General features: G+C 44.1%; 1 protein-coding gene across 1 annotated transcript in view; it reads left to right on the top strand.

Annotated features, from left to right (window-relative positions):
* The window catches only part of CMIP (c-Maf inducing protein), a gene marked incomplete at both ends in the record, with an annotated part of 120,933 nt that overhangs the window by 40,621 nt on the left and 57,557 nt on the right, over positions 1-22,755 (top strand). The gene's annotated exons all lie outside the window — the stretch shown is intronic.

Raw genomic sequence — 22,755 nt, 5'->3', positions numbered from 1 at the left:
AATCACAGAATATCCTCAGTTGAAAGGAACCCATAAGGATTGAGTCTTTTCAGTACCGAATGAAGTTTTCTAGTGCTTTGAGAGAAAGAAGCAAAGAGAAATGATGTGGATGCTGAGATGTGGTGCGGCATTCTGTCATTCTTATAAAGTGGGTTTTGATAAAAGTCTGGGCTGATGAAGGTCACAACCTGTGTAACTGATCTGCCAGCAAACTCATGCACCAGGACTATGAAACTCCTCCATCAGTTACGTTCCAAATACTGCTCTGCATCACTGTCTATGTAATTAACTTTTCCTCCTCTACGTGCCATTAACTAGTTCATGGCAAGGGGAGGTGAATTTGACTGCTGCAGGGTGCATCTTCCCACTTGTCAGGAAGGTTTTTTGATTTTCACAGAGGTTGCTCATGGGCATTGAACTGTGCTTTTTTGGGAATGGTGCTTCTGTTTTAGCATATAGGCCAGAGTAGAATGCAGTCTCGCACTCATGTGAACTACTTTGCCTCTCAGTAGAAGGAATGGCAAAGGTTGTGTGTTTTTGGTAGGTAGCTGAGGGTACATGCATGCACCTGAGGTGGAAAAGCTTATAGCTGTGCGATGCGTACAAGTACAGCTATTCTTATTATCTGGCTGGTACTTTGTTTCAGCAGTGACTTTGGTTTCAAAGGAAAATCAATTTAATGATGACTTTACTTCTGGGTTACCCACTGAAAAGAAAAAATATCTTGGAAAATTTAGAGGGAGAGACAGTGTTCTCTGCCTTTGTGGTATGAACTACTCAATGACAGAATGTGTTGTCCTTTCTCTACAGAATGCCCTTGGAAGTATTGCAGGATCCCAGCCTGTTTTTTCTCCATCATCGCTGTATTTCTCCTATAGCATATTATTAGGCCTGCCAGCTCCTTGACGTGTGGTCTCTGTTCAGACAGCTGTGTTTAATGGAGAGCATTTACCCAGAGTGACAGCATAGTGTGAATAAGTCTCTGGAGCTGGAGGGGAAAATAAATAATAAAAAAAAGCTCTTGCCAGGACTGTCAACCCTTTGGAGCAGATTGCCATTCTTGTACAGGCTGTGAGCTCAGAGCCCAACCAATAGTAGAGCAGCAAGCAAAGAGTAAAGAATGTGGAAGCAAGTGAACAGAAATACTCTCTGATTGCTAGAGACATCACTTGCTCAAGTTCATCAGGAAATCTGATGGTAGGACACATCATAACGTAAGTTATACTTTGTAACATCCACTTCTTCCCCCAAACCTCTGTACCATTTCCTCTAACTTTTGTCGGGGTCACAGTGCCGACTCGGGATGAAGTATGTTAGGAGTAAGTGTAGGAAGAATCAGTATTTTACGCACGCTCAGGGTGTGTGGCTTCTGTTATGACATGCGTTCCCAGTTCAGATGGGTGGGGATGTTACCGTCGTTTCACTGCTTGACATATAAATAGTAATTACAAGTAGAACTTGAACAAATAATCATTTCTTACAGCGTTGTTAGAGTGCTCTGCTTTTGTGACTGTAAGGATAAAAATTATGCTGAAGATCTCTCGTCTTCCAGAATCCTTTGTGTATGTCTATATGCATGGGCTGTACAAGTAGGAGAGAAAATTGCTTGCTGAGATCTGATCTTGGTGTTCTTGGTGTAAATATTCTTGTAGTCTGGTTTCCCTCATTGTTTTGCTAACAGCTGCCATCTTCTGCAGAGGGAGCACTGGAGCATGAAGAGAGGCAGGAGGAGAGGAGATCTCTCATGCTATGTGCAAATGTATCCTAATTGTTTACATTGGTGTTTAGTTTGATTGTGAGTGCAAATCTTGTAATTCCCGCATCTGCTTTGGGCACTTTCATCCAAGATTGTGACAAAACTTTAATGAATAGCTCCTTTCACAGTTTAGATTTAATTGCCTGGCTTAATTGAGGGGAAACTGATATGCTGAAAGATAAGCTCTTAAAGTGGCTGGTTGGTTGGGTGCCTCCAGTTTTGGGTGAGTGGGTTAAGATTACTGGTGAGTCTTTTTCAGACGGGCTGTGTTTCTGCTGCTAAACTGATTGTGATAGGGATTGCAGGCATCTGGATCATATATGGCTGGTTCTGTAGGCTGCACATATGTCACCAAAAATTAATGGGAAATTCCAGAAATGTTTGATTGTAAGAAATTTGGTCACATCTCAAATATCTGGTAGGTCGGAGAGTGGAACACAGCTTTGTGCGTGAAATACAAATGAGTCTTTCTGCTTTCTGTTGGGAGTTTTTAGTATTTGTTTTAAAGGATTGAATGAGCAAATAACTAGCTGTTAGCCCTGAGTATTCTAGTTTCTTCTTCATGTGCATACATGCTATTTCTCTCTCTCTCTCTCTCTCTCTCTCTCTCTCTCTCTTTCTCTCTCTCTCTCTTTCTTTCTTTTTCTCTCTTTCTTTCTTTAGAAGCTAGCAGTTATTTTCTAGTTGAAATTAATTCTGAAAGTTGAGGTTTTGGTCAATTGCAGGCCTAGGAAGCTGATGTCCTGGGATGTGTAATCTCTCCCTCCTTCACACTTGTTAGTCATTTGATTCTTCTTCGTCCACATCTCATGTTCCTACTGGGATTTTTAACATATGGAATTTGAACCTTGTTTATCTTTCACACAGAAAAGTTAGTTAACATTTTGCTAGAGGCTGACAGCAAGGACAACAAAAATAATCTCCAGTCAACAACTTCTATGACGAGTGGAACAGGAAGCAACACCCATGCTGTGCATTTACTGACTAGCCCTCAAATTAGAGATGCTGCCATTTCCCATCAGCGATCGATTTTGCTGAGAGGCAGTGGCTGTGTGTGAGCGGGAATCCTCCCGTGAGTCCCTGTGCTGCGGGTCTCTCTTCCATTGTTTGCACGCAGGCAGCGCTGACCTTCAGATCATCTCTCCCCTCTTGATGTTGAACTCGTAGGATGGCCACGTTTCATGATAGAAGCAACCCGAAGATGTCAAGCTAGACCCAAATGCATGGTGCATAGCTGGTGTGTCGGGCCTGAACTTCTGCAAGAAGTGGTCATTTCTCACAGCGGATGGGTGGGATGTGGGACATGGTCAGACCTACAGGCAGGCTCTGCTCGTTCTGCCATGCCTGCTCTTCTGTAGTGGCAAGAGTACTTCTTCACTAGCTTTGCTTTGAGTTTTTATTTATTTGTTTAATCTATCTTTGCTGTAGTGCTCCTGCCTCTGGGTACTTTGTACTTTTTAAAACCGAGGCAAACACACCTTGTTAACTACAGTAGATAAAGCAACTGTGTAAATACACAGTGGCCACACTTTTGAGGCCCTTTATTGGAACAGCCACATTTATGAATGATGCCTGTGTTCCTCAGCAACCAGCTGAGGATGTCTGCCTGCAGGTCTGCTAGTGGGCTGCCCTCTGCCTCTCTGATTCTACTTTCTGGCAGTGGGTAGAGGAGAGCAGGATGCTGCCCTTGCTTTTTAGTTCTTTTTTTTTTTTCAATTGGTTCTCTACTTCCATAGTGTTGTGCCGGGGACAGACTGATGTTGGCTGATCTTTGTACACCTGAGTTGAGTGTTGGGAAGTGCCTATCCTCGTGGGGTGCAGCACAGAATCCAGCAGCTGTGGTGTGCATAGAGTTGATCAGATTGGGTTTCTTGCTGGTGCTCACCAGTTCTGCTTTTTGGACTGATATTCCTCGTAGGGAAGTGAAGCTCTTAAGAAGCTGGAGTCCTGGATGCGAGTCCTGGAGGCTCTGTGCTGTGAGGATTTGCATTAATGCAAGAGGCTTTTTCTGATGTCCTTTTCTTTGAACTAAAATCAGTGTTTATGACTTTGGGTAATTTTCCAAAGTAACTCATCAGGGTGTGACAGCAATGTTCCTGTGAACTTCCCTGATGTGATGTACTGAAGCCCTGCTTCCATCTTGGCCAGTCAGCCACTGGCCTAAATGCAAGAGATCAAGGTGGCTGACCAAAGTCCATTCAAGAGATACTTAGCATTTTGGGGCAGTATGCAAGACAGAGATCACCCTTATTGCCTGCTGGCTTCTGGGAGCAGCAGTGGGCTGTGCCAAAGCTCCTGTGGGGCAGCGGAGATGTCCTGACTTCTGAGTGCTGTGTGGCAGCTGGCCATGCATGGTGCCGTTGGGTTGCTGCCGGCTGCCTTTTCATCTCCTCCTCAAAGAATGTATAAGTTGACCACAGTCACACACATGATAATGTCTTGGTTACCCATGTTTGCAAGAGCTGCAAAATTTTTGTTGTTGTTTCTTGTCTAAACACTAACAGATGTAACCAGTGGACTCCATGAAAGATCGACGTGAGTAAGGGAGCATTTGTGTTTAAAACTCATCTAAATATATCAATGCAAATAAACATATAAACGAGAGTCAGTCCATAAACAGTATTGGGAGAACGCTCTGCCCTTTAATGTGTCTGCTTTTCTATTTTCCCTATTTTGTTCTCTGGCAGAAGCCAATTGTACAAGAGGAGGATTGCAGTGGTGGTTTGTGCAGCTGGTGGATATGGCTGTGCCTCTAACAGGTTATTTTTCATTTCCCTTTGGCCAACCCTTTGAGGAAAGCCTTTTCTCTCAGCTTCATTTTGGTTTTATGTTCACTAGAGTTTAATAGAATTCAGATAGGGAGAGAAAAGAGAGGGCAGCAGTTTTATATAGTTGTATAACTTTTTGTGTTACAGGATGTGGTTTGGTTACATGCATGTAATGTGTAGGGCCATTTATATACTTTAAGGAATGTAGGACGTACAGAATGGGCTGGCAAGTGGAACAGCTTGCCACAGACCTGTGCCCTTCTGGATCCTGCCATGTGCCAGACAGCAGTGGACATCTGCGTTTTTGGGGGAAAAGGTCTGGGACAAGTTCAGTGGTAGAAATCGCAGCATCTTGGGCACCTTTAAGCAAAGCATTCTTTTAGCCTTTCTCCAGCTTGCTATGTATGAACAGAGAGGACTGGTTTCTGCCTTAGTTTCCCAAGCAGGGAGGAGACCACAGCTCATCAGAGGGAAAGTTCTTGTCGACCAGAAGTGAGACAGACCTTTTCAGTTTGTTACGAATTTATAGACTCTCCATCCTTTTAGTGAAGGGAAATTAGGTTTGCTCTGATTGTTTAAAGTGGTTGGCAGGATTTGCACCTCATTGCAAATCATAAAATAAATTCACTTGTGGTTATGTTGCTCTTTTTTACTTAAATGGTCTTCTGCTGCCATTTAACCAATAAATTCAGTAACAGCTGACATATGTGAGATAGAGGAGGAAAAAACCTTTAACGTTTAGGGCTCCAACAGAGACTTTTCATTTTGAGTGTATCATCTTGATGTGACTGGAGATCGTCCAGGCTAGCATTAACCCTTCGGGTAGCAGAGAAGATTGGGCAATTATCTGCATCTACTTTGCCACGTTTCCAATATCAAATATCCTTTCCTATGCTTTTGCATATGGAGTGCACCTCTGGATGGTGGCTTCAACCTTTGCTCTGTTTGTTGCATACTGGGAAGCAGGAGAGGAGAAGCAGGACGGTTCTGTCTCATCATAGGTGACAGTAGCTCTGAGAGCATCTACAGTTTCAGTCTCTTCCCTGCAAGAAGTTGCCGGTCTCCATCCTGAGTTCAGTGAGCAACCAGAGCCCTCTGCAAACATACCAGCTCTGTCCTGCACAGAGGTATGCAAACAGGAGGGACCGAGTGCCCAGATGAATCAAATGCCAGCCGTGCACTGCTTCCCGCACTCCTTCCCTCTTCCAGGAGCCAGGGATCCCTGTGTTTACCCGCGCTGTACTTACACAGTGAAAAAGCTCTGGGCTTCGGTTTCCACTTCAAAGGCAGCATTGGCTGCCGCGTTGGAGATGGAGCCTGATAATTTTGGTTACGAGTGGCTGGTATGTTCCTGAGGCTGAAATTACTGCTGATGGAGGAGTTGCACGGATGGCCTCGCGGGGTGATGTCATCTGCGCAGACAGGGAGAAACCTGAGCTGTGGCTGGACCACCTCTAAGCGGTCCCGTGCCAGGCGTTCCGGGCTCCTCCACCGATGTTCTTTGAAAAGGAGCCAGCAGCTGCCAAGTGGGATGGCGGTTTGTGTGCTGCGTCGGCTACTCTTTGAAACGGGGAAAAAATGTGGGATGTGGTTCCATAAGAAGAAAAAGGAAGAAATGTGTTCATTGCGTTATCATTGCATTCCATTCCAAAGCCAGCAGATTGCTTGTGCCGTTTGAGGGCGGCCATTTGGAGTGACTGGCTGGGACGTGTGGCTGTATCTTTGGATATGGTGAAGCAGCACTGGAAGAAACCCACAACTTGGGTTTTGGTTTGGGTGCTGTATGCAGTGGCTTGAGCAATAGTGCAGCTACTTAGAAGGATCTCTTGAAGTGTAACTATGCTTGCTCATGCAGTGGTTAGAGTACAGGAAGTTTGTGTCGGTGTTGTTTTTTTGTTGCTGTTTTTTTTAAGGGGTTTTGGTAAAGTAATGGGTCATAGGAAATGACGCCACTGCTGGCTAATCCCTAGATTTGTCCTCTGCTTTCTTCTAAACTGCAGCGTTTACTCTAAAAGCTTATGCACGACGGCAAATCAAAGTGTAAATCTACCACCCTGTCTGATTTTGAACAGAATCTTTGAGAAAAGCAATCTAGATTTTTAATTACACTTTCCAGTCATGTAAATTGCAGAGATAATTGTATACATCACTGTCTGACCTAGTTCTGCTGTCATGCCTTTCATCTGCGGATCTCAAAGTGCCTCACAAAGAAAATTCCTTTGTATTTGAAGATGAGGAACCTTGGGGCGTAGAGCAGCAAAGCAAATATCCAGCCCGACGGGGAGCGCACCTTGAGGGGAAGCAAGTCCTAGTGCATGGAGAGCCCTTGCTCCTTGCACAAGCACCCACTGCTCGGGATCACTCACCCACTCACATGCTACCTGTGTTGTCACTGCGTGCCTGCATTTTTCCAGAAGATCTGCCTTGTGTTTTTTCTCCTAACTGAATGAATGTTGTATGTAATTTTCTTCTAAGTTTCCAGAAAAGAGTTTGTAGTTCCAGAGATTGCTGCTTTATGTAAATTGTAAGTTTTCCGTAGGGTTTTCTGTTTCTTTCCCAGCTTTTTCTAGAGTTGATAGTAGCATAGTGAGGGGAGCAAAGACAGTCAAGTTGCATTGAATTTTCTGCAGCAGTGGCTTTCTGACGCCTTTTTTTCAGAAAAGGGCTGGTGGAACAGTGGCTTTGTTGCCCTACAGCTGTGTGACGTAGGTAGATAATCCCACATATGGTTAGGCAAGGCTTTGCTTGTCTAACAGGAGAGTGGTTTTTAGCTGCAATGCAATTTTGCAGCATCTAAGCTGATCTTTTTCTGAAATTGAAATCAGAAGGGGGCTTTCTGATAGGGATCAGTGCCGTTTGCACACTGCTCTGAAAGTGTGTGTTTTAGTCCTGATGAAAGATGTTTGCTTATCTGCTTCCAGAAGTAAATCTTTTATTTATCTATAGAACTGGAGTATCAACAACAGCATCATCTCCCACTGCAGCACATCCCATCCCTTGCTCCCTGGGGACACTGGGTGAGGTCAGAGTGCTTTAACACTCCCGACCCAATTTATTTTTGCCTTTGTTCCCGCTTTGCTCGTCACTAACAGCTCACGCCAAGTGCAGTTGAGCTGGACAGTGGTTATTACCAATCCCTTTCTACAAAGGCAGACCTGCGTTGGCTTTGTGTTTGCTGTTTTCCACGCCTTTAGCACAAAGAAATTAAGTGGGATAGACAAAGAGATTTTGAGGCTGGATGACGTTGCTTCCCTTGTGTTCACTGACAGCCAGCTGTCACCTCACAAAGCCTCAGCGCTGTGTTGCAACAGGCGTGCTCAGCTCTGGAGCAGGAGTGGTGCTCCGTTCAATGCAGTTTGTTTTTCCCTTATTCCAGCAACTCTTTGTGCAGCAGGAAAACGTCCTTCATGCTCTCGTGTGTGCTTGGGTGATGTTATCCCGGGAGCTTGGGGGACAGCTGCTGAGTTGGGGAGCCAGTAGGTTAGCTGCTGCATTCTGAGTCAGACCTGTAGCATAATCTTGTACTGCACCGCATGCGAGTGGTGCTGGTTGGGCTTGTGCCAAGTTAATTGGGAGGTTTTAGAAAGCAAACTGAGCTCAGCTGTTGTGAGCTGCTTTGTGATAAAGAAGATAAAGCATCTTCTGGGTGAAATGATTTTACTTGGACAGACTCTTCTAGTTTGAGGCTGTGCGCTTTCCACTGTTCATGCAAAGTAAAAGCAAAGCGAATGTCTGTGTGACAGCAAATGGGCTTGGGTTGTCTATTTTTATTCATTGCTTTGACGAACTTGGTTTCCTTTGGCCAAGAATGAAGGAAACACTGAAGAGAGAAGGCAGGTTCTGTGTCTGAGACATCTCAGCATGAGCTAAGCTGGTGGAACATGGAAACCATCAAGAATCTCAAAGGGCAGAGCAACCTGATTGCTGGAAGCTGGGCAAAGCTGCCAGAAAGTCAGAACCATGCTGTCCAGCTTTGCTGACCAGCTCGTCTCGGTTACTGTGCAATTAAAGAGCTACTATTTTTTGGGTTTGGTGGCTCACAAGGCCTGTCTCTCCCCACCCCAGCCAGGAAATGGCTTGCTGCATACAAGGTCGCCCTTATCTCAGTCACTTGCAGGGCCGGCGGAGATCGAGCAGCATTTAACACACAACCTGCAACAGGGCACTTGCACTCAACAGATTTTCTTGGCTTTCCCAGGAAATAACAGCAAAAAGTCCTGTTGCTGACGTGTGTCAGCCCCTGCTGAAGCAATCAGGGAGTGCTTGGTGCAGGGCTTCAGTGCCCCGAACCTGGAAGGCCACGCAAGGGAGGAAGCCGCTGGGTTACCGGCGGTTTCTTAATCTTTGATGGGAAGGCAGACGGCGTCACGGCCGAGAAACGGCTCCTGGAGCCAGCATCACCCTGCTGATACCATGTAGTAAACACAGCTTCTACCCATGTGCTGGCTCACGGGGCTGATACTGCAGGAATGTGGTGGGGGAAGCCTCATTTTGCCCAGGGCTGGGATGTGCCCCTCAGGCAGGGATGCTGCTGCCCCACATCCATCACTGGAGCTGCGCCAGAGCATCCATCTGATAGCCTTCATGTTATACAAAGTGCTTAAAGGATAGGCTGCATTGCCTACAGCCATGGAGGGAAATTTTAGGCTTGTTGTCTTCTAAAAATAAAAATTTTGCAAAAGAATGGCATTTCATATTCTTTTCTGAAGCTTTTGTTTTTGCTGTTTGGAGCATCCGAAAGAAAATATATCTGATTTCAAAGCTAGTTGTCCAACATTGAACTCCTGCTAACTACTCTCATTGCTTTTGTTGAACTTAGCACAGAAAACTGAGGGAGAGAAAATTGAGATGAGAATTGGTAAATCAGAACAGCAAGGGCAAAATGCTGCTTCTGAAGGTGATGGGTGTCAGTTGTAAAAATCATTTTGTCCCTTGTGCTAAAAAAGAGAAGTAAAAGTCAGAATTCAGGAAAAAAAAAGCTTTTATTTAACAAAATTAAAGCTACTGTTTAAGTGTTAGTTTTAAATGGGAAGCAAAGCATGAAACCACAGGCCATTTGTGTGTGTGCAGTGTTGCAAAAGACACAAAGGAGATTGCCAAGCACAGCAAACTTAAGTTGAAGAAGTGAGTGTTCAGAAAGACTGTCCAAAACAGTACAGTGAAATCTGACAAGTGTGCTGCATTTCTTTTCCTGTTCTTTTCCAGCATATAGAGAGTGGATGTTAATCTCCCCTGTGTGTATTTAAGGTCACCATCTCAGGCTCCCAGCCCTGTGTACAGGCACATCCTGGTTTGAAGCAGCATCACTTACTGGAGTGTATTCAGAGCTGAGGCCCTGCCTGAGTGTTGCTGAAGTTTTGCTTGCTGGCTTGGAGCATTTGTTCATCTGCACAAAGTTCTGCAGTTACTTATCTTCTGACGTTGCAGGCATCACGCTTCAAAGGCTTTCTTGAGTGCCAGGTAGAATGCTGGCACCTTTTTATTTCTAATGGGACCTAAAATAAAAGGATGTTAGAGGTTCTGAGCTGGAAGGAGTAAGTTTTGTTCATGTTGGACTACCACTGAAATGAGAAATCTCATTTGTTCTTTGAGAATAATTTATCAAGAAGTTCAGCGGAGCTGGAAAGGCAACTCGGTTTTCTGTTTTGCAGCGTTGAAATAATTAGCCAGTAATTGAAAAGGGAGCCTGATTGTGCAGACACATCATTGCTTTGTAGCATAATACAAACACTGTTTTAACAGAAGAGGACTGGAAGAATAAGCAGGGGCTGTGTTCAGTTCTGCTCCTGTACGTCATACAGTGACTTTTCAGTTTCTGCAAATACGGGTGAGACCTTCGGTGCAGCATTGGATAGAGAGAGCACAAAGACCTGCTGTTGTGGTTGCCAGATCAGTGATTGGAGTTTTTTGGTGTTCTTGCCCTGCTCAGGAATTTAAGGCTTGTGTTTGAACAGCAGTTGGAGAGAGCTGTCCTGGATTACCTTCCTCTGCAAGTTTCTGATGAATTCCTGCCAGCATCTAGGAAAGCGTAATTTCTGATCAGTCCCACTGGATTTTCAATTTCACTCGTCTGTTTGCTGGTGATGCATGTTGCTAGGAAAGAAAAACAGCAGAGAGATTTTTTAATTTGATTCTTTATTTGATTCTTTTGGTTGGCTTGATTGTTTGTTGATCTCTTACCATTTCTGTTGGGGGGTGATGAACTCGTCTCTCAGTACTGTTTCATATAAATGTAGTGAAAGAAGAAACCTGTACCAACTGACAGGTTCAGTTGGCAGGGTTTTGTGTTTTGTGGGCTGCAGAGCCTTAATGAGAGCAGCTGAGTGACCTCTGCTGTGGCTACCATTAGCTTTAGGTCTCCAGTGCATTGCACAGCACTAATTAATATTAAATACTACTAATAATCTGTACCATTTCATAAAGTTTTTCAGTCAGGATGAGAACACAAGCGCGGAGGGAGGCTCGGGCCAGCAGGCTGTGTGCAGGCCTGGCCAGCTGAGCAGGTTGGGTCAGAAGGGCAGCTTTCCCACCTGGGTGTCTTTTCTGGACCGTGATCTCGCTGGGCTTGGCTGCTGGGCGGCAGGGTGAAACACAGGGACTGGGACATCCTGCAAAACCAGGGCACTCGATTGCAAGGCTAAGCAGCCGGTTCACTGTGTGCTGTGTTTCCCTGGGCGTGGTGGGATTGCTCGTGGGAACTGGGCAAACGAGGGCTCACTTCGTCGTACTGAATTCTCTGGTTCTGTGTGTGGCTTAAATGATGTTCCCAGAGCACTTTGGGGCCATCCAGGAGAAAAAGGAAGATGCAGGATTATGTGCTTCTTGTTTTCCATAACACAGCTGCATGTGGCTGTACTGGATTTACTCCGCTCGTGTGTTCACGTAACTCAGAGGGATGTCTTGAAGCCTCTTCAGTTCTGTCTGCAGTCTGAACTCACGCCTCTGATGCTTCTCTTTGTGGAGGGCATTAGAACTGGTAACAGCTCAAGGCAAAAATGGTGATCTCAGTAAGTCACACCTGGCGCCATGGAGACAACTCTTGGCCTTTCAGTCTGCACCTTCTCAAAGATGTTCATGCTTGAACTGCTGATTCCTGTGTCCCCTGATGACGTCGGTGTGTATTAATGACCACTGTAAATTGATTAAAATAGTTCATGAGACAGTTAAGATCTTGAGAAGGCCCAAACTGAGTATAATGGCTTAGGAACTGCTGATGGTGGGCGTGTGACTTGGATGGCAACTGGAGTCACCTCTGAGAGCAGTTGTGTGATGCAGATTGTTAGGGAGAAGTGAATTCCATAGAGCTTCAATTGTGGGACTGCTGCTTTTCTTTTCTTTTTTTCCCATTGACATCATCAAACGTGAACTGGATCAGAGTACTCAAAACTGATGTCAGTGCTGTTAAGAGGTCCAGCCAAGTCAAGGGTAGCACTCCTCCTGCGGCTAGTGATGACATGCATGATCCTTTTTTCAGTGTGTGTGCTTTAAACAGTTTTTGGCAGTAGCAACGTCATCTTCAGCTCTTCTCACTCATCACTGTAGAGGGCTGACATGGCTGTTTGTACTTTTGTGTCTCAGAAGGCTGATGGGCAGTTCTGGTGATGTGCCTTGTCAATAGCTGTGTGTGTGGTGGCGGTGCTCAGCGCTCCGGAGGCACAATGCAGTTGCCATTCTTCTTCATCCTGTTGTGATTTTTTTTTTCCTGCTAGGAAAACAGAATGGATGCAGCACGTAGTCAAAGACCCTAGCTTGTAACACCTGCCAAGAAACACTGTGATTGTCTGCTCTCAGGTCTTCAGAACCTCATCCAGTGAGTTTTGCATTGACTTGGAGCTGACAGTTAGCTTTTCTTTCTATTCAGGACAGTTTGAAGGAGCAGATGACAAGGCTGAATCTCAGCTCTGTACTCGTTTGACGAAGGTTGTTGCAACCACCGGTTGCTTGACTCAGAATGCGTCTGCAGGATCCAGGCTTCTAAACAAAGTGCACCAATAATTTGCCTAATGGCTTATTCAGGCTATTGAAGGGCAGAGTCAAGTCTCACTTTGTTGACATCAGTGAAGCCAAAGAAATAACCAATTTCGCCCTTCACAATGCAGTCTGTTGTTGAAAGTACATAGGCTGGTATTCATCCTCAGAGCAGAACTCTATGTGCAATGCTATTTAATATTGTGTGCGTATCCAGCTGTATATTTAGAGGCCTATAATACTTCTCGACTGACAACAATGCATTTAATCTAGCACTAGATTACTGCCAGGATTACACGGCAGGCCGTGTTTCAAGAAGTGCTGTTAGAATTCAGTGACATCTACAGTACATGTGCTGCCACTGAGGCATGACTGCTGCGCCGTGGGCTCTTGCAGAGGTCACAGCAGCAGACTGGAACATTGTGTTTCCAGCTCCCTGTAAGGGCCTTCTGAATGAAGGATATGCTGGAAAGCATCTGAAAATATTGATGAAAATATTGCTACAAATAAAAGCATACAGGGCTTGGTGACTAGGTATTGCTCCTTTGTAACCAGGCATGTAGAGACAGTGTGCTCAGAGAGATGAGATAAAAATGAAAATGGGAGACAGGACAAGAATTTCAGAGGTGTGGCATGTCTGGCACTGGCGGTTGTGGCTGTGCTCGTAATGCTCTGATATGCAAAAGATACGCTTCTAGGCAGTTACACCTCTGAAAATCTGATGCTCTCTTTCTCCATGCCTAATCCTTGCATCACGGGAGAGGCTCTGAACGTACAGTAAAGCCTTTGATCTGCTTTGAGAGAGGTATTGGCAGAAACTTTTTAGGACTGGCTGCAGAGCTGTTAGGATGTGGGTCACAGCAAAATGCTGTATTGATACCCTGGAGGAGAGTCTGAACTTTTTATTCTGCACAGAACAGAACCTGAGATTAACTGTCTGCCTTACATCTGGATCAGAAAAGTGGATTCCTCAGTTGTTCTCTGCGTTTCTGAGTTGGGTTCAGTGATCCAAGATCTTGCAAAATGTTGCAGTATTTGGAAATATTGTGCTGCAGTGCTTATACTCCAGATATTGCATTTGATTTTGCTTTCTGTTTTATGCATTTCCAGTAAGAGTTGTTTTTGTTTTTTGTTTTTTTCCCCAAGGAAACAAGAAAAGAGTTAGTTTTGGAATTCAAAGATATATGTTTTTAGGATTAAATATGTTTCGGAACCAGGAAGAAACAAACTCTTTCTCAGGATGATGAAGGCTAGAGAAAAAGGCAAAGTTTATCATGCAAGCTTTATGTTTTCCTGCTATTAATGATACTTCCTAAAATGCCTCGAGAAGTTCCAGTTGGAGCTTGCCAGTCACTGGAGCCTTTTTCAAAGGGTAACATGGGTGCTGTACCTTATTTTCAGATGCTTTATATTTAACCTGTTTATCTCTGAGGAAACAATTGATAAACAATCTCTATGTTAAGCATTCTTCTGTAAATGTCACCGGGGAAAGTGCAGGTAGGAAAATGAAGCTAATGCATTCTCAGTGCTCTACCCTTCCTACTAATTCTGCCCTGGTGGTTTTTCTGATAAGCCAGATTTTTCGCTATAGCTGGAAACGGAGCAGTGCTGTGACATTGTGTTAATGCTGCAGTAACGTGTAGCCAAAGCAATTAGAAGGAAGAAAGCTGATACCGACAGTAAGTTCACATATACTTTTTGTTCAGACATGTTTTGCTGGAGTTGAGTTTATCAAACGAAATGTTAAGAAAGTGAAAAGTGAGAAATAAGCCTGTGTGAGGCTCTGTGCAGGTGGCTGTGCCTCAGGGCCCATCTATCGTGTCCTTGCTCCTTTGCTTAAGACAAAGCTGCTCTGGACTGGATGGGGCCCAACCTGTGGAGCGCGGATCTGCAGGACCTGTCACCGTTACGCTGCGTCTGCAGCGGCGATGATGCACAGTGATGTGGTGGCATTTGTGGATTTCAGTTACAGAGGGGAGGGCAGGAATGGTTGTCCTTGTTTCCGTTCCTGCTGTGGGTAGAGCTGATGCAAGCAGAAGTAGTCAAAAACCTTCATGTGTGTTCAGGTACAGAGTTCAAACATACCTCTAATTTGGAAGCTTTTGTATTCTGCTGAACCCAAAATGCCATAGAGGAGAAACAAGTCATGTTTTCATCGAGGTTTGGAGCCCAAGCCATAACACTCAGTGGTAGCTGCAAGTCCATGGTGGTTTGGCTTCAGATTCACGAGTACATGCTAAAGCACTTTGGCAGTATTGGCTTTTTGAGAGCTTTCTGCTGGAAAATCTGCAGCTAGTTTAATTCTGGGCACACGGCTTGCTGAAAACAGTTCAGATTTTCTTGGTAGAGATTTCTTGGACTAATAATCATAACTCTTTGGTTGTTGAGGTCAAAGCTCAGAAGCAGTACACTTAACTTGCCCGTTCCTCCCTGGGTGGAAAACTCAATGTACAAAGTTATGGTTGCAATATTTAAGGATTTATAAAAATGAGCTATTTCCTTTGGAGACAACAATTAAATTAATAAAGTAATCTTGACAGAGGGCAAGGAGATTGCTTCAGGAACGTGAACAGGAAAGCTGACTCGATGGCATATTTGAACTTGGAAAGCCAAAACGTGATTTCCAAGGGTGGGGGTGAGATCTGCAGCCGTTGAAAAGGTTAGAATTCTTTTAAAGCAATTTCATTTATTTTATTTTATTTTTTTCTATTTAATGAAATGGGGAGGGGGGTGTCAGGGGAGAAAATTAACCTATTGTAGTCTGCCAACCTGTTCTGCTGGGAGGGTATTTCTTTCATGGATTACCTAACACGCCTAAGTGCTATTGTATAAGCCATCTCTATGTTGATGTATAGGGCACCACATAATGTTTCCCTTTTAAGTGGTAGCACTGTGGTCTGAGGATATAAGTAAAGCCAAGTAAATAGGGAGAGGAAATCAAGGAAGCTGAGTGACTTTTCCTGCAGCCTTACTACCCTTGTGTTGCATCTCACCTTCAGATGTGCAGCAGCAGCTGCTGTCTGGGCATGGAACTGTTTCTTCCAAACGTGCATCACCCAGAGAAGCGGTAGGGGAAAGCCTGCTGGTGTCCTGATTCAGCAGCTTGGAGCGTGTGATCCTCATTGCCTGCGTGTGAACCATCTATCGGAGAGTGCAGAGGAAGTGAGTGAGTGCATTTAGTTGAGGGCTGAAACATTTAGTTCAAAGAGGAATCATGTTGGAGGATTCAGGCAGCTTAGTCTTCCAAAAAACAATGTAAGATAGAATATGATGGATTAGTTTCTAGTAAACAAGGCTTCTCTGGAAACATATCTCACTGGAGCTGTGGTCATCACGGTCCCTGGGGGAGACTATTGCAGTTCCTTAGAATTCTTCTCTGGCCTTTAGAGAGCAGCCTGGATGAGCCAGTTTCACAGAAGATGATGGCAGCGTTGCTCTGTGTTTTTCCTTTCCAAGTGTGTCTGCTGAGATGACCATAGCAGGTGCTCTCACTTCATTTTAGGCACTCTTACTTCATTATCTTAAGAAATAATGTGCCAGGCTAGTTAAGTATTGCATCGGAACAGAACAGTTACCTGTTGAGCATGCAGTTTCATACTGCTGCATCCTTCACGAGCTCAGTGTTCTTAGGATTTTAGTAAAATATTTGGTTCATTTACTTGTTTTTAAACAAAAGAGAAAGTATCACTTTAAATCCTCCAGTGTATCCTTCATACTCAAGGAGCTTATGGAGGTAATTTAGGTTCTGTGGTGCACTGCGTCCTCTCCATTACGTGTTTACCATTCAACTGACACTTTTCTCAAATATTTGCTCTGCTGTTTCACTGCAGTTGCCCTCTCCTTCTCCATTCCCTCACCATCTTTTTCCATGGAGGTATCGCACATATTTCAGTCACCATGTATTTAAATAGCAGCACTCCCTCCCAGAGCAAACAGGCAGTCGTTAAAACAATGAGGAAGACCAACAGTGGAGGAGGGTATGGGTGAGGCCAGGAGTGTGCAAGCACAGTTTTGCAAGAGGCTTCCTTCTGAAGGAAAACTTTCCGTTAGTAGCAGGCTATCAGTCTGTACTGCTTGGTGAGACTGAACAAAGGGGAAATCAGTGCTGCAGAGAGCTGGGCATCACTTAAACTTCTGGAGAGTTGTCCGAATTATTGCTCAAGGTGAGACATAAAGCAAAACAATGGGACCGCCATGTTTTCTTACCTCCGCCTGGAGCAGAAAGAAGGAAGAGGAGGAGCTGCTTGTCCTCAGGAGGTCCCTGCTTCTTTCCCTTGAACAGCAGAGAGCTTAGTGAGACTATGAAGAGCACCTGGGGCTTTTTTGAAGGATCCTGTATGCGTCAATTCTCTTCTGTAATCCAGAGCAGACAGCTGTATGCATACTTCACTGGCAACTCCAGACCTGTGCATCCTTTCCCTGAGTGGAGAATCCGCTGTTGAGAATTAAGCAGCACACTTGGGTTACTGCAATCTCTGTCCTATGCCCAACCATCAGGCTGAGATTGGATGTGGTGTCCTGGGAGCGATGGGGCTAGAAGTGCATTAAAAATAAAGGAAAAGAAAGCATAAATTGAAACTATTTCAGCTTTTCAACTATTTGTGGTGTTTAATGGTTTTGTGTCTCTACAGATAAAAAGCATGGATGTGAAAAGTAGTGTTGGAGAATTCTTGTTGAAGCAGAAAACAAGAACTTAATATATGGCACATTTATGCTTTGTTTAGTTTTGCAGTTGTTTAGTCTGTAGATAAAAATCAGTTGAGAAAGGAGCTGGGATGTGCATGATGAAGGCAACGTGAGCTGGCAGGATTGCACTCTGAGTCAATCCTACACTTCTAATGGGATGTGTGATACTGGGTTATCTTTGCTTCTCTGCCATTCAGTGTTTCATACTTGGAGCAACTTGCAGGTTAGTCTTTGTACTGACAGACAGTGGAGATGAATGCCTTGCTTCCCTCGCAGCTGCCCTAGGCCTTTTGAATTTTCAGCTAAAATTTTCCATGGGAGCTGCAGATCCTTGTGCAGCGGATGTGACCTTACTGATAACAGATGTGGTTTTCCTTCTTCACCTTCTGCTGACCTACTAGAGGTAATGAACAGCAGGCCCTTGGAGGTCTGCAAGCCTACAGTGAAAACCACTGTGTGTGCAAGCACAGTGTGCAACAAAAACATGCTGTGGTGCTGTTACCTACATCAGTGATTTCTGATTGTCGAGTCCAGTCGTGAAAAACTCAGCTGAGCAGAAGTTTTCCTTTTGTAGTACAGATCAATAAGGTTCCTTAACAGACTGACTATTTCCCAGGTGCCAACTTTGTATCTGAAATCAGCTGATAGTCTTGCATTTCTGGCTCTCAGGGCTGTCCCTGGTTCAAATAGTCATCAAAGGGTAACATTGTTTTAGCACAGATCAGGCCTGCTTTGGTCCTTTCTCCTCTCTCTGGTTTGTCAGCGTTTGTTGCATTTCATAGCATGCAGCAAGGCTGATACGTTGAGAGAGGATTGAAAATAGAGAGCGGCTTCCACTTGTGAACAGTTTGTGGATACAGTTTTGTTTTCTGTCACATCATAGTTGCTATGGTGACTTAGCAAAGATCTCCTTAGCAGTCACGAGATGCTTCATGTTCTGGGCAAAAGACAGAGTTTTGCCTGTATTCTCCAGTATTCTACTAACAGTTGTTCTGCAGAAGAATGTGTGCATATAGACCAATGCAGTAAGTCTGTACAACTCCCATTGCTTATTCCTGCTGCTGTAGAAAGGTGTGTACCTGCTGTGCTATGCCTGTTCCTTCCTGAAGTAATTTCAAGGAAGGCAGAAAAACAACCTATCCATCTTGTCAAAATCATTGGGTATTTCTTCCAGAGGAGAGCAAAACTGCTGTAAGTGACATATGAAAGGGAACATGAAGCCTGATGGAGAAGGGTCCTCCTCACAAGTCGGTTGTGCAATTTTGGAGGAGGAGGAAGCATTTGGGGCTGATTCACATGGTTAGATTCAGGAAGTCTGAGCTGTGTTCCCACATCTCCCCGAATTCTCATGTCACCTAGGGCATGATCAAGAACATGATGCAGCTGCAGTCTTAACCGAGATTTTCTTCTAGGTCGATAGGTGGGGGATAATAATCCTTCTTTCAGTTTTTCTACGTGGGGGATAATAATTCATCTTTTCAATTTTTCTAAGTTTACTGGGAGGCTCAGATTTGCAGTTATTCATGCTTTGCTCTCCTCTGATGGTGGATACTGTGCAATTACAGAGTACTTCAGAAATACGGTCTGTGCAATATAAGAGTGCATTCCTAGGTGATGAGCAATCTGTTTTTGTCACTGTGCCCTTCTGATCTGCAAAATGCTCTGCCCCCAGCACTGATATCAGCAAAGGCTGCAACAGATGCTCACAGAGCAGAGGTGTTCCACCTGGTGCCTATGGAAGCCATGCTGTGCCAATAGGTCGCGTTGACCAGCTCTGTCCCCTTCCTGTCCTGGTGAGGTGCAGCTCACAGCAGTCCTCATCCCTGTTAGCAGCAGGTTGGAATAGGAGACAAAGCTTGTTGGACTCCAGTAGCATTTCTCCTGAGCATCCGGTATTGCTGTGAATCCCAGTCCCTTTGACATGTGGGGCTTGTCAAAAAAAAAAACACAACAAACCATTGATCTTTTGTGGACTCTCAGATACAGCCCTCTTGATGATGGGCATCTTCAGAAAGTCTGGAAGATACAGGTTTTGTTTTAATCCCAGAAATTCAAATAGTTCTGTTGGTAAAATGACTGAATATGTTTAAGTGCTTCTTCAGCTGGTTTTGACAGTAGAAGAGAAGTATCTCCATTTAAAAAAAAAAAAAAAATCCATATGCATTTCAAGGAGTATAATTAATGCTTTTTTCCTGCTTATTTGACTTGCTTGTCATGATACATACCCCATCACATGACCTTACTTTCTCATCTTCTTAATGACGAACCTCTGTTCTGTTCTTTAAACATATTTCAGACCTGAATTACTTTGTAGTTCTCTCTGCCAATGCCTCATGCATGGATTTCTCAGATGCTGGCAACTGCATGTCTTAGCATGGAGAGCAGTTCTTTCCCACCAACCCTTCAATGAATGGTTTTGTCTTGTCCATTTCCTGTACCTCCACAGAGCTAATCAGCCCACTACAGTTCACTTTTTTTTTCCTGCACAGCCTGGGATAATCTGCTTCTTCCTGGCAGCAGTTACATTTTTATCAGTTTTGTAAGGTTAATTAATGTAGCAGCCTTCAGTCCCAGTCCTCTTAAATATGTAGTGGAAGAAGCTGCAAAAAGCTAGCTGCAAAAAACAAGCTGCAAAGCCTGACTTGGTTGAATTGCTGTTGAAGTTCTGAGTTGCATTCCCAGCTTGAGGTTTTCCTCCAATGCGTTCCTACTCACCATGCACAGGACGAGTGAGGTCTTTTCCTATTGTGAAACATGTGAGACCTCCAACTCAGCAGCAGGACAGGAGGCTGATGGTGACCATGAGCAGGCCAGGGGCTGGGAGGCGTTCAGATGTGGGAATATTGCTCCAAGGGAGCTCAGAAATTCCTTTCTGCAGCTCTGGGACGGAGCTGGATGTCTCACCACTGTTAGTCTTTCTGTCTGTCTTCTTATCAGATTAATCTCCATGAGATTAACATTGACTTTAAACTCTTTCAAGTCATTATGACAAGTGTACACGGCAGTAAATTCTTCCATATCAAGAGTGAAACAAATTGCCCTGCGCTGTGTATTATGGTGCAGTACTGCTAATTGCTTAACTTGATAAATGCCTTCTGATAGGTTATATAGTTAATGAATAAAGATGTTAATTGCTCTTATCAGAAACAGCTACATTTGCAGGGGCGTTCTCTGGAGCCATGGATGTCTCCTAGGAGAGATTTATTTCAAATCGTCCATTGTTTTCAGCAGTTTCAGAGTCCAGGCTGAATAGTCTCCACCCCCATCAAAGTTTCGAGAGCAATCAACTCTTCCTACACATTATTCAGCAAGGCTAAGTCTTAGTTGGATATGGGTATGGCAAACTTACTGCAAGTACAGCATGCTCGTGTTCCCTCTGTACAGCAGCATGTTAAGCCTGTTAAGAGCAGCCAAGGGAGAGCTAAGCACCTGAGAGTGGAAGAACAAGGGCCTGGAACATCCCTATTTCCTCCCATCAGCTGTAGTGCTTAATTGGAAAAATCATTCTTTATTGTTGTTGTGTTGGTGGAAGCTGTCAGTCCAAATATACTTTAATGCAAATAACCATCTATAGTTGTAGAATTCATATTTTCTAGATGCTCTTTTTGGAAAATATGTAGCTGAAGGTTTAGTACACGATTATATGAGTAAGTGCCTAAAAACATCATATTAACAATGGACGTCATGTTTATTCTTTCCCTTTTAGAATTTCCCATGGAAACAAGTGGGCAGATTTTTGCATTATTGAGTAGTCTGCTGCTGCTGACTTTTCCCAGAAATGCTGAGAGAAAGCTACCCTTACACGTGAGCCTGAATGTTCTTCCAATTTTGGGAGCGCTGATTCCCCCAAGATTTGATTTATAGTGGGTTTTGGTGCGTGGCTATTCTGGAACCAAGTTGTTTCAAAGCTGTGTGATTAATAAATCTTTGCAGAACTGAAAAAAAAAAAAAGAAGAAGCAAAGTTCTCACTGAGTTTAAAACATACCTGATTTCCCAATGGAAAAAGTTGCGTGTTTCGTTAGGAGGCTAAAGGCTAACGTGAAGGGCAAAATGATTCCATGTCTTTGGGTTTTTGTCATAATAAATTTCTGTCTCATTTATGAGTCTCTTAGAATTCTTCAGGACTTGTTCAGCAGCAGGTAGTTAGCCAGAAGTTAGAGCTGTAAATGGAAATCTGGAAATTGACACATGCAGGTTCTCTGGACAGAGTTTTCTAAGTCAGGCTTAATTCTGTAGAGTGAAGGAGAAGGGTGCATTATCTTGCTTCCTTTGACAGATTTCAGGCTTTGCCAAGAAACATAAATTCCCTCTTCAAAAAATGACAGCTATAAAAATAAGAATTATTATTTTCTTAAATAAAAACGTTTTCAACTCAACTTGATTTATTGCTCCTTTAAGGTGCTGTGGTTTTGGAATGTGAAGTGTCTCACACTGCTCATCAGGGGTGCAATATTCTGTTCCCCTGTGTTATGTTAATGTGCACGTTTCTCTTTCATGTTACAAATCAGATCGAACCAGCTAAAAAGTATTCTGGTAAATGTCTGAAATGTATTTTCAAACATCTGAATCCACATTTCTGGTCTTCCGTGTTATGGTTTGGGTTTTCCATGGAGTGAGCTTTGGGTGGGGATGCAGCTCCTGAGTTCATGTGAGTGAGACCTGCTGGCAGATGGGGAGGTTGAGGACTTGTGCTGCATCTTCGTCAACTGCGGTGATTCAGTGATTGACATGCACATACCTGAGCATCAAAATTGCCTGTGTTTTAAGATGAACCGATGACTCAGTCTGCAGTTTTACCTCAGGCCATTTCCTGATAAATGGCTGAACTGTGCTCGGTCTTGTGAAAGCACAAGGAGCACCCCTCTGTCCTCGCTTCTGTGAGTGCCCAAGGCTCTGGGAGGGGACACTGGTGTGGGGCTGACCTTTGGCCTCTGCACCCAGCATCTCCTCGAGCTTCTGGGACTCCTCATGCTCCAGGGCAGCTTTTGAGTATAGGACAGCAAACAGTTGTAGTAAGGCTTTGTGTGAGGTGTAGCTGGACACAGAGGATGGAGATCATAGAATCATAGAGTTGGTAAAGACCTCCAAGGTCATCCAGTCCAACTATCCACCTACCACCAATGTTTCCCACTAAAGCACGTCCTTCAGTACAACATCTAAATGCTTCTTGAACATGTGTTATACGAAGGACTCCATTGGCTCCTTTCTCTGGGTGGAAGCACCATGTCATCTGTATAGTACCTGTTCAACAGCTCAAATTCTGTGAGAATTCAAGTCTTCTTCAAAGTTAATGGAGTGTATTAAGGGCAGTCAGCACCTTTGTGAGAGAGAAATTTAAATTGCCTTGATTCATCTCATTTTATGTTTGCATCGTTCGATCTGGGATTTCTCCCTTCTCCAGTCTTTCAGGGCATGTTTTTGATATCTTTGCCTCCTGAGTATACTAGATTTTCAGCTGGCTGTTTTCGTATTTTTCCCTGAGTGTTGTAATGCTGATTACCAAAGGATCTTGGGCCTTTGGCTTCCTGTGAGAACAAGATAATTACTCTCCAGTAGGCAACGCGTGACGTACAGTA

The sequence above is a fragment of the Tetrao urogallus genome (genome assembly GCF_951394365.1).
Source record: "Tetrao urogallus genome assembly, chromosome: 12".
Classification (NCBI taxonomy): Eukaryota; Metazoa; Chordata; class Aves; order Galliformes; family Phasianidae; genus Tetrao; species Tetrao urogallus.
Note: the sequence above shows the minus strand (reverse complement) of the source record. Positions and strands in the feature narration are given on the sequence as shown.